The sequence below is a fragment of the Molossus molossus genome, unplaced genomic scaffold, assembly GCF_014108415.1.
Source record: "Molossus molossus isolate mMolMol1 unplaced genomic scaffold, mMolMol1.p scaffold_m16_p_12, whole genome shotgun sequence".
NCBI classification, from domain to species: domain Eukaryota; kingdom Metazoa; phylum Chordata; class Mammalia; order Chiroptera; family Molossidae; genus Molossus; species Molossus molossus.
Window position 1 is genome coordinate 43,465,999 of NW_023425347.1, and position 10,201 is coordinate 43,476,199.

A 10,201-nucleotide genomic window follows, 5' to 3' on the forward strand; every position below is an offset into this window, starting at 1 on the left:
GGGTTCTGCAGACCCTGCGGACACCAGCCGCGGCCCCTGGAATAGATCCTAGATGTCCTAAGAACTGCTGAGAAGAGGAAACTTGGCAGAAGCCATGTGGAGATTCATGTCATCTGTTTTCACTTTCTCCTGTCTGCCATGTATTTTTGATGACTAAATGGAAAAGAAAAAAATGAAATTCTACCCTATGAATTTCTATTAAATATCATGTTAGCTCTCAGTTGTCACACCTGCCATTTGATGCACTTCAAATTACATGAGGATATATTTTTGCAAGCTATATAATTCTATGAAGCTTTATTTATTTTGCAAAAACATTCAACTTACTAAAAATTTATTCAAACATTCTAACAGATACCAAATATTTGTTTCTAATAGGTTTAAATAGTCTTCAGGTTAAATCCATAAAGAATTGATAACACGTGGCTGTTTTTAAGTTAACATGACTCACTGTTTCCATGACAGGACCATGACATGCTACGGGCTCTCTTTAGAAACACAAGGGTCAGCACATGCACTGAGATTTACACACAATTTCAGGAAGTTCTAAGGCTTCCTGACCTCTCCTCACAAACCCTCCCCAGGTTCTGAAGTGCCATCAAATGTCTGTAGTTCATCAGCTGCCTCCGAAATGTTATAATTTGACTCACAATATTCATTACAGTTTTAATATCCTGCTACCTACATAACTATATTTAAATATAATACTATCCGGGATTAACTTCTTAAACATAACAGAAGCATTTATAAAAATAGATTTTTGAAAGATGAAATAAAGATGCAAGAAATAATATTTTACTTCATCCTTATTGATATGGCTTCAGGGTATCATCACCTATATTTTTGGGTGTGATTTATGATTAATGACAATATGTAAAAGGTTGTTTCAAAAAAGTTCTTGGATTTTATTTTTGCTTTTTGGCTAAATTTTTGTCAGATCTGATTAATAGTTACTGTTTTTACCTCCTAAAAAGACTCATCGTACAAGTATCAATGTCTCACTTTCAGAACCAATAATCTGCATATTACCAAATTATTTATATATATACTTATATTTATATATAATGGTCTTTATATATACACATATATACATAAAGGGTTTTTACTATGCCCCTCATGTTGACGGCTCACCAACCAATCAAACATCTGACTGGGTAGAATCTTGCCTAAATAGGAATTTCTTAGTGGGATGCTGAAAATAAAAATACCCTTACATGCATATTTCAATATACATATATTTCTATTGATTTAGTCATAGTCAACTTTAAATAATTTTAAATGATTCTATCTTATTTAAATATTCCCCAGATTAAATACTCTAAATGTACACTTTACTGGAAATATTTAAGATAATTTACTAGACTTCTGTTTCTATACCTACAGGACATCTTATTTAGATCATTTTCTTTAGCTGTATCATTTGATAGAAAGAAAGAATAAATGAGTGTACTTTGTTAACAAAGATACTCTCTTTTGGATTGCTTCTGCCAAATATTTCTTTTAATATGATGAACAAAGTTTTTCTTTGTGAATACTACATGTTTTGTGTCATTCCTTTTCAACATTCACTCAGTAGAAATTATATCTAAATGCATATTATTTATGAGCAGCAGGCTGGGTACCGTAGACTTCATTTCAATAATTGATATGTTTCCTTCCTTTATATAATAAAGTTTTTTAAATTATTTGAATTAAAAGGGTACCACCCAAATTTCCTCTGAGAGTCTTTTTCTACCACAAGTGCACTTTTTCTCAGTTAGAAAATAGGTCGTGCTTATCAACCACAGAGAATTACTTAACGTTGCATGAGCAAACACATAAGAATGAGTCCCCACCCTCACAATCTGAGTTGAAAATAAATCCTGGAAATTGTGCTCATTTTTTCAGGGACTATGAAACTTGACATTTCTATAGTAGCATGCTTATTCTTTAGTGGTGACAGAAAAGAAGAAAAGACTGATCTAATCATTTTAGAATTTCAAATTACATCACAGATAGTGACTCCTTTAAATAAAAACATACCTCAAAGACTTATTCTGTAAGGTTTATATTCTGTACTGTAAATAAGCCTTTTGGGATTGAAAAAGGCGGATATGGGGGCCGCGAGCAAAATGAATAGTCACTTCTTCCCACCAGATAAAGCACTTTTATCATCACAATGTATCATGAACTAGATCGTGATTTAAGGAGAAACATTTGAACTACAGAATATATTGCAAAAGAAGTGAGCAAATTTAAAATTATAACTACAAAACTGGTAAGTAAGCATTTTCATTACAGATTTTAATATTTTGAAATTAAACTGCGTCACTTAAAATGTGACGAAGGGGAAAAAATACACAGTTGCCAGAAAACATCAGGTAAGTCAGAGGGGAAGGAAATTTAACCCTGATTTAGTCAGTAATTGCACTTTTCTCCCTTTGTTCACTTACATTGGGGGGGGGGGTCATTGGCTGATTTTGTGGGAAGCTCTGATTCTTCCCACTGCCTGAGTCTCTGTTTAAAATCCCCATTGTTTTTGCGCTAAAGTTTTAGAAATAAATACCAGTCTAAGTTCAATATCCAAATGCTCACAGACGAGAAATGTTTTATTAATTCTACTTGGTTTTATTTCATTATTCTTATTAATAGTTGCTGGCATTCAGGAAGAGTTATCTGAGACCATGTGTATCCAAGAATAAGTCTAGAGAGAAATATGGACAATGGAGGGTGACAAATGACAACATTCCAGAATAAAATCATGCTTTGGAGAGGGGGAAGCATGCAATCCCTGTATTTTACTCATTTCATTAGACATGAAGAACCTCCTCTGCCCGCTCAGGGTGCAAAACTGAGAAAGACACAGCCCAGGCCCTCAGGAGCTGCCAGCTACCGACAAGACAGTGTGAATCCGGTGTAGACGATATGTAATAGTAGTGGGCGTAAATACTGTGAGAGAGAGAGAAACGAAGGGCCTCAGCCTGTGAGAAGTCCTGAAAGGGTGTTGCCCGCAGCAGGTGATCTACAGACCAGAGGGAGGCAAGACAGGAGAGGGCTCCCCTAGTGGAAGCCAGTTCTCCTCTGCCCTCGCTGCGGGGTGCCTCTAACCAGGTGGGGCGCTTCCTGTGGTCACTTTAGGAATGGCCTCATAACGTGGCACTGGACATTCGGAGACTCTGTGGGCGTTGGGGTTCTAGAGGTGTTTAGGAGAAACTTAAAGATGCCACACAAAGACAGACCTTTCATCTGCCAGCCTTTGCATGTTACTGTGAGAAGAGACGGTGCTAAGAGCAGCCAGTTTTGCTACCACTCTAAGAAGAAATAGGAAAGAAAAATTGGGGGATGTGAGTTAAACTGAACACAGTCCAAAGCTTAGTTAGTTATATTTTGCAGTTGTAAACAAAATGGCAACTTTACTAACTGGTCAAGATAATTCAAAAAGTCAAATATAACTATATGTGCATATGTGTGTACATATGCATATGTACAATTATGTATATATACATATGAACATGTATGTGCATATATATATATATATATATATGTTTATATATCCCATTTATTCGCCATCAACACACTTTAAGTCAGCCAAAGGGAGAGATAGACAATGCAACTTGAACTAAGAACCTATCCTTTATTAATTTCCTTAGTCATAAAATTTCACCGTAAGTGATTCACTCCCTGGTGTCTTGATATAAAAACTCAAATATACTTGCGTTGGCTCAGTTATTATTAGCTAATGTAATAATGCATATTGTGAAAATGTTACATGAGATAATAATGTAATGAATCAGCTGTAGGGAAAGGTGGTGGTTGGGCGAGAGCTAGAAGCAAAGGACCTTGTCAAGGGTACAAATCAAAGGAATGACAAAAGATCGAATTTGCCTGCATCATAATTATGTCTAACTCTGGCTGTGAACACAATTTTTGGTGTATTGGGCCAACGCTCTAATTAACTAAACTATTCGTCCAGGGCCCCGTGAACACAATTTTTTAGCTAAAAGTTATGTTGTTCCTTATTTATCACTTCTATTTTCAACAGGGTGACCGTTGGAAGTATTCCACAATAGTATTTGCAGGTTTATTATAAAATAATGATTACAAGTTGCTGCTATTATTAAAAATTAATAAAAACAAGAATTGTGCTCGGTATGTATTATCTCATTTAATGCCGAAAGCGAAACGGTGAGGCTGATAGAGTCTAACTCCTTCATAAAAAACAAAACTCAATTGATCAAATTAGAGAATGTTTAAGAGGCAAGAGCAGAATTCAAACCCAGGCTCTCTAAATATATGCATGTCCTTTTAACCAGTAGGCGTAATAGATGGCTCCGAGGAAGGAACATATCAGTAATTAGCCACAGAGTGGCATTTCCTTGCTGTAGCAATAATTATTTCAGTGTTTTTTTCTAAGAGTTGAAGTAATTTATGACAGTGTTTCTAAATTTTCTTATCATACAATCATATCAAATTTTATTTTCAAGATATGTCAAAACTGTTTTTTATCTGAGTACAGACCAAATATTTGCAAAGATTAAGAATTCATTTTTTAAAATATCTGAAAACAATCCTATAACAGGTGATCCCTAATTTTCTTCCAATTATATTCATTTATAAAAATTAATATTTTCAAAGTTATGTGAGGAAAGCAATATTAATATTTTCTCTTGAAATCTTACAGACAGCAATAAATTAATATAATATTCATAAAATACATTGTAATTCCTACTTTAAAGGTGCTTCATTTAAAGAATATATGGATTTTAATAAAAAGGTCAGGTGTAAAACTTATTAAACTAAAAGAAAGATATCTTTTATGTGTAATTAATCATGGAACTTATATTGATGCCAACTGAAAAACAGTGCGGCTCATTGCAAATTCAACTTCACTAGGATAGTTAAATGGAGCACAAATTATGTAAGTAACATCAGCCTAAGGGACACAACGGAACTTAATATAAGCATAAATGTCATCATCATTGACATCATTTAATTTGCTGGCTGACTGCTGTGTTGATAGAGCTATGATACATGTTTTAAGAGCTTTGAAGACTGGGAGAACATCATGGGTCAAATGCATAGGAAAAAAAGTTATACAACATAATTTTAATTATTTTCAATATAGACCTCTTTTATTCATAGCAAGCATTATTCACTTATCACTGTATTCTTTTGTTTATATTTTATTCATTATTTTCATGATACCACTATATATATTGTCTACAACTTCTGTATCTTTTATTTTTGTCTCTTGCCAAGAAATACACACTACCCTAAATATTTTTAATATTATTCCCTTGTTTTTTATGACTTTAGCACACATATATCTATCCCTGAACAATAAGTAAATTTGTTTTCAGATTTATAAAAATGGCATTATATCTAATGTCAGTTTCTGTGACCTGTTTTTCTCTCTTCTCATTAGATAAGTATCTAAAACTTATCCATTTTTGTTTGTTTGTTTGTTTTATTATTTCTATTACTGAAAAAATATTCCATTATGTGAATGTACTTCAGTTATTTATCAGTTCCCCTTCCTGTATTCAGGAAGATTGTTTTTAGGTGTGTTTTTTTGTGTGTGTGGGTTGATGTGTGTGTGTGTGTGTTTGGTATTATAAACAGAGCTTCTATGAACATTTTTGTATCTATTTATTGGAGCTCATGTGCAACAGTTTTTCTGATTACATATCTAGGAATAGAATTGCTGAGGATAGATATTATTATTTTTTTCTCTCTAAGTGTATATACTAAAATATAAATTTTCATTTGATCCACATCCACACCAATACCTGATACTGTCAATCTTTTTATTTGTTACCTGCTTATACTTGTCCCAATAAATTTCAGACAACTATATTTTGTTTTTCAAAATTATCATATTTAGCTTCCAACTTAATTGAATCTATAGATTAGTTTGTATAGAAATGACAAGCTTATATTTTTTATTGATTTAAATTTTCTATAAAAAACATCTATTAAAATTTCATACAATTTTACATACAGTTCTTCCAAGTTGAATTATATAGCCCAAGGTTTTGTTGATTGTGTGATCTAGGGAACCCCTGAAATTTGTAGGTGATATCAGAAGTGAGAGTGATCTTTGAACTGTTCTATAACTTTAGTAATGACACACATTTGTCTGCCTTATACCTGTTCTCTTAGGATAGGTGTTCTTTCAGAAAACGCCTTGGTCCCTTAATACAGAGAAATATGTGACAGGAGGCTCTATCAAGGCAACAAACATGCTTAGTTTTCTACATGCTTTCAATTTATATTTCTGTGTAGGTATATCTGCATGAGTAATATACATTCATATGTATCATATGTATATGTATTTGTTGCTTATTTAATGATATCTCTTAGACTGTGAACTCCAGAAAACAATAATTTTGTATATCTTATTCATTCATAGACAAGACATTTACCACTTAAATTCAATGGATTTATTTATTGGTTAATCAATGAATATTTTGTTGTTATATGCCAGGTACCGTCCGACATGCTGTGGGTCCAACAGTAATGAGTATAAATTAGACCAAAGTCTCTACTTTTATAGGTCTTGCAATCTATAAGGAAAAATTATATTTAAACAATTAAAATACATAGTTTCTCAGATGGTGCTAATTGCTGTGAAGAAAAATAAAGAAGAGCAGGGGGAGGAAAATAAATTAGGTTTTCAAGTAGTCAAAAAGGTCTCATTTGTAAGGTTACATCTTAGCAAATACCTGAAGTGCAAAAGCAATTTGTCAGTGCTGAGCAGGTGCCTGAAAGTCATGTGGGAACTAACAGCAAAATATTGCCAGATGAGGATTTGTAGGAATAAAACCCCAAGAAGGCCAGTAGCAATGGAGTTGAATGGGGAAGAGGAAGAGAAGAATTACAAGAGGTGAAGTTAGAGTGGTAAAAATGAGCACAAATTATGTACAGCCTTGTGGGTTGGTGGAAGATTATTGGCTTCAATTCTGAATAAATACAGATCATCATTAGATGATTTTGAGTAGAGGAATGTCATCATACAAATTACTTTTTAAAAAAAATGTTTCCCCCTTTATTGATTTTAAAGAGAGAGGAAGTAAGAGGGAGAGATAGAAACATCAATGAGAGAGAACATGAATTGGCCACCTCCTGCATGCCCCCCACTGGGGATCAGGCCCACAACCTGGGCATGTGCTCTGACCGTGAGTCGAACCAGCAACCTCTTGGTGCATGGGTCAATGCTCAACCACTGAGCCACACCAGCCGGACCAAATTACATTTTTAAAAGATCACACTCTGGGTTTGCTTTGAGTACAGAGTATATGAGAACCTGAGCTAAGATTTGAAAGTCCAGTTCAGAGACTTACGAAGAAATCTAGGAGAGAAGTGGTGGTGGCTGGGAGCAGGGTCAGGGTGGCCGTGGTGGTAAAAACTAAAATGATTCAAAATAGATTGTGAAGGCAGAGCTCAGAATTTGCTGATGAACTTAGATGCTGGGTGTGAGAGAGATTTAAAGAGTGATTCCAAGGCACGTGTCTCAAGCAGCAGTCAGAATGGAATTAGCCTTCACTTAAATGTGGAAGTAGACAATGTCAGATGTTTTGTTTGGGGAGGTAGAGGAGGAAAAGAGGGGAAGTTAAGATCTGGAAATAGCCCAAGTGTCTATCAGTAGACAAATGGATAAAAAAACCAGTGGTACATATACACAATGGAGTACTATGCAGCTGTAAGAAAGAAAGATCTCTTATCCTTTGAGACGATATGGAGGGACCCGGAAAGTATTATCCTAAGTGAAATAAGCCAAGCAGAAAAGACAAATACCACATGATCTCATTTATATACGGAATATAATGAACATAACAGTCTGAGGAATATGGTAGACCCAGAAACATGGAAGTAGGGCACAGACTGACATCCGTCAGAAGAGGGGGTGGGGTGGGGTGGAAAGAGATAAACCACAGTATGCATAGCCAGTGGACATGGACAACAAAGCCGGGGACGGGGCGGGTGTGGGGTGGGGAGGGGGTGCCAATGGGGTAAAAAAGAAGAAACATCTGTAACAAAAAAATAAATTAAAAATTTTTTTAAAAAAAGGAAGTTTAATTTTGGAAAATGTTTTAGACATTCAAATGGCATATCCAAGTAAGTCGTTGTAGGCACTCTGGGTAGAGTTTAAACACAGTAAGGAAAAACCACACAGACCGTAAGTTTCGTCAGGGTTCTTGTTCACTGTGACATCCCCTTTACCTAGCATAGTGCATTGCTGTTAGGTGCTCAATAAATAAATATTCGACACATAAAGGAACAAATGTTTTATTAGGAACATATAAAATTTGTCCAGGATTTTGCCTCCATGGGAGCTGTACAGTAAGAATACTTGAGGATAAGGCCAGGAGTTCCCTTAGCAATAAATGCAACTCCAAATTTATTCATTTTTAACCTCTATCCATTAAGCACTTTGCTTCCTGTGACTTGTTTGATTTGAACAGTGATGTCCATGTGAGTCAGCTAGGACGTTAGTCAGCTGAACACAGTTTAGTATTATCTATCGGAGTACTAGGTCGTTTTGTATAAAACAATAACTCTGGTTCTTCAACAACTGATATTCAGATGTTTTTTTCTGACAGATTGACCAACATTTGGCTACCTCTTGAGACCACTCCTGGAAAGAGGAAGTTTGTTTTCCTGTTGCTCTGACAGGAAGAGGTGGATCTACTTTGTCAGAATGCAAAACCAAATCGTTAGGACACAAGCTAAAAAGGATGAGTAAGTTAGTGTATGGTGCTCTTCAAAGTTATGTATCTATATAGACAAAGTTATATGTGTGTTTGTTCATATATTAAGTTTGCAATGCTAAAAAAGTCTACTATTATGGGTTGCGGACAAACCAGTGTTCAAATGCTGAAGTGACAGGTGAAACCTTGGGCTATGAGATGGGAACCATCTCTTACCAATAAATGATATTGGACATATTTTATTCTTGCTAAGCCTCAGATCTTCATTTTAAAAATGGTTATGTACATTTGACTCATAGAGTGACCTCAAATTTTACATGAATTTATATCCACCAGATGTTCTAAAATGTCTGGTAAATAATAAAATATTTACTACATAATAGTTATTAGCGTTAATAATGTGTATTCAATTTGGTATTTTTCTGTTCTTTACATAAAATTATGCTATATTAATCTTACAAATTGTTGAATAATCTCTATAAGTAACATCTAAAAGTGTTTGTGATGCTTATATGTACAATTATTGCAATACTCAGGACTACTGGTCTATTTTGTTAGCACTATTTCATTACGTTGGCATTTTAAAAATCTGAAATCTGTATCATTATTGTATTCAGATGATATTTAGTGACTCTTATACAATTAATTTGAAAACACAAATCAGTTACTAATCTATAAACCTAGACAATTCTGTGCCAGTGAGTCTAAATAAGCAAATGTATTGTGACATTGCAAATCTTTTGCAAGAACAACTCTTTACTTTAGTTCATAGACATTCCAAATAAATAGACTACAAACATAACAGTATTGAAACTACTATCTAGATAAGTCTGCATCAAAATGGTCATTTATCTATGATAAAATTAAGGGAAAGGAAAAACCAGGGATCTGTTCTTTGTAACAAAAACAAAATATAGAACATGCCATCAATAAAAACTTTGGAGAGTCAGAAAAAGAAAAAAAAAAAAGGCTAACATCTTATTATTTTAAATGATCTCCTCAAAGCTATCAACTAAGGGATGTATTTAAAGATGAATGATTTTGAATAAAGTATTTAGAGTTACTTTATAGCCTGTCTCTGCATCATTCTCTTGACTCATATACAGTCAGAAAGAGCTTCTTCAGCATCAGAGAATAATCTACACAAAAATATACTCATTAGTTAACATTAGATATATTGATACTTTTTTAAAGATTTAAAAATATATTAAATATTTTGCTTGAAATATTTTATAATTAAATATATTGTAAATTTGTGTTATTTGTGGTTCACTAAAATATTTTGTTATTTTATAGTTGAATGAAAAATGTGTTTTAAAAATTCTACCCCATGTCCTATTATATATTTATAATTTTTGCATTTGAAATATATCATGTATTTACTCTTACTTTATTTTAAAATTTTAAAACTTTTTTAAAATAAAGAATAACACTGATATCATTATTTTGAAATCATCCAAAAATAAATAAAAATAACCATTTTGTCCTACTATCACAATCAGTAATTTTAT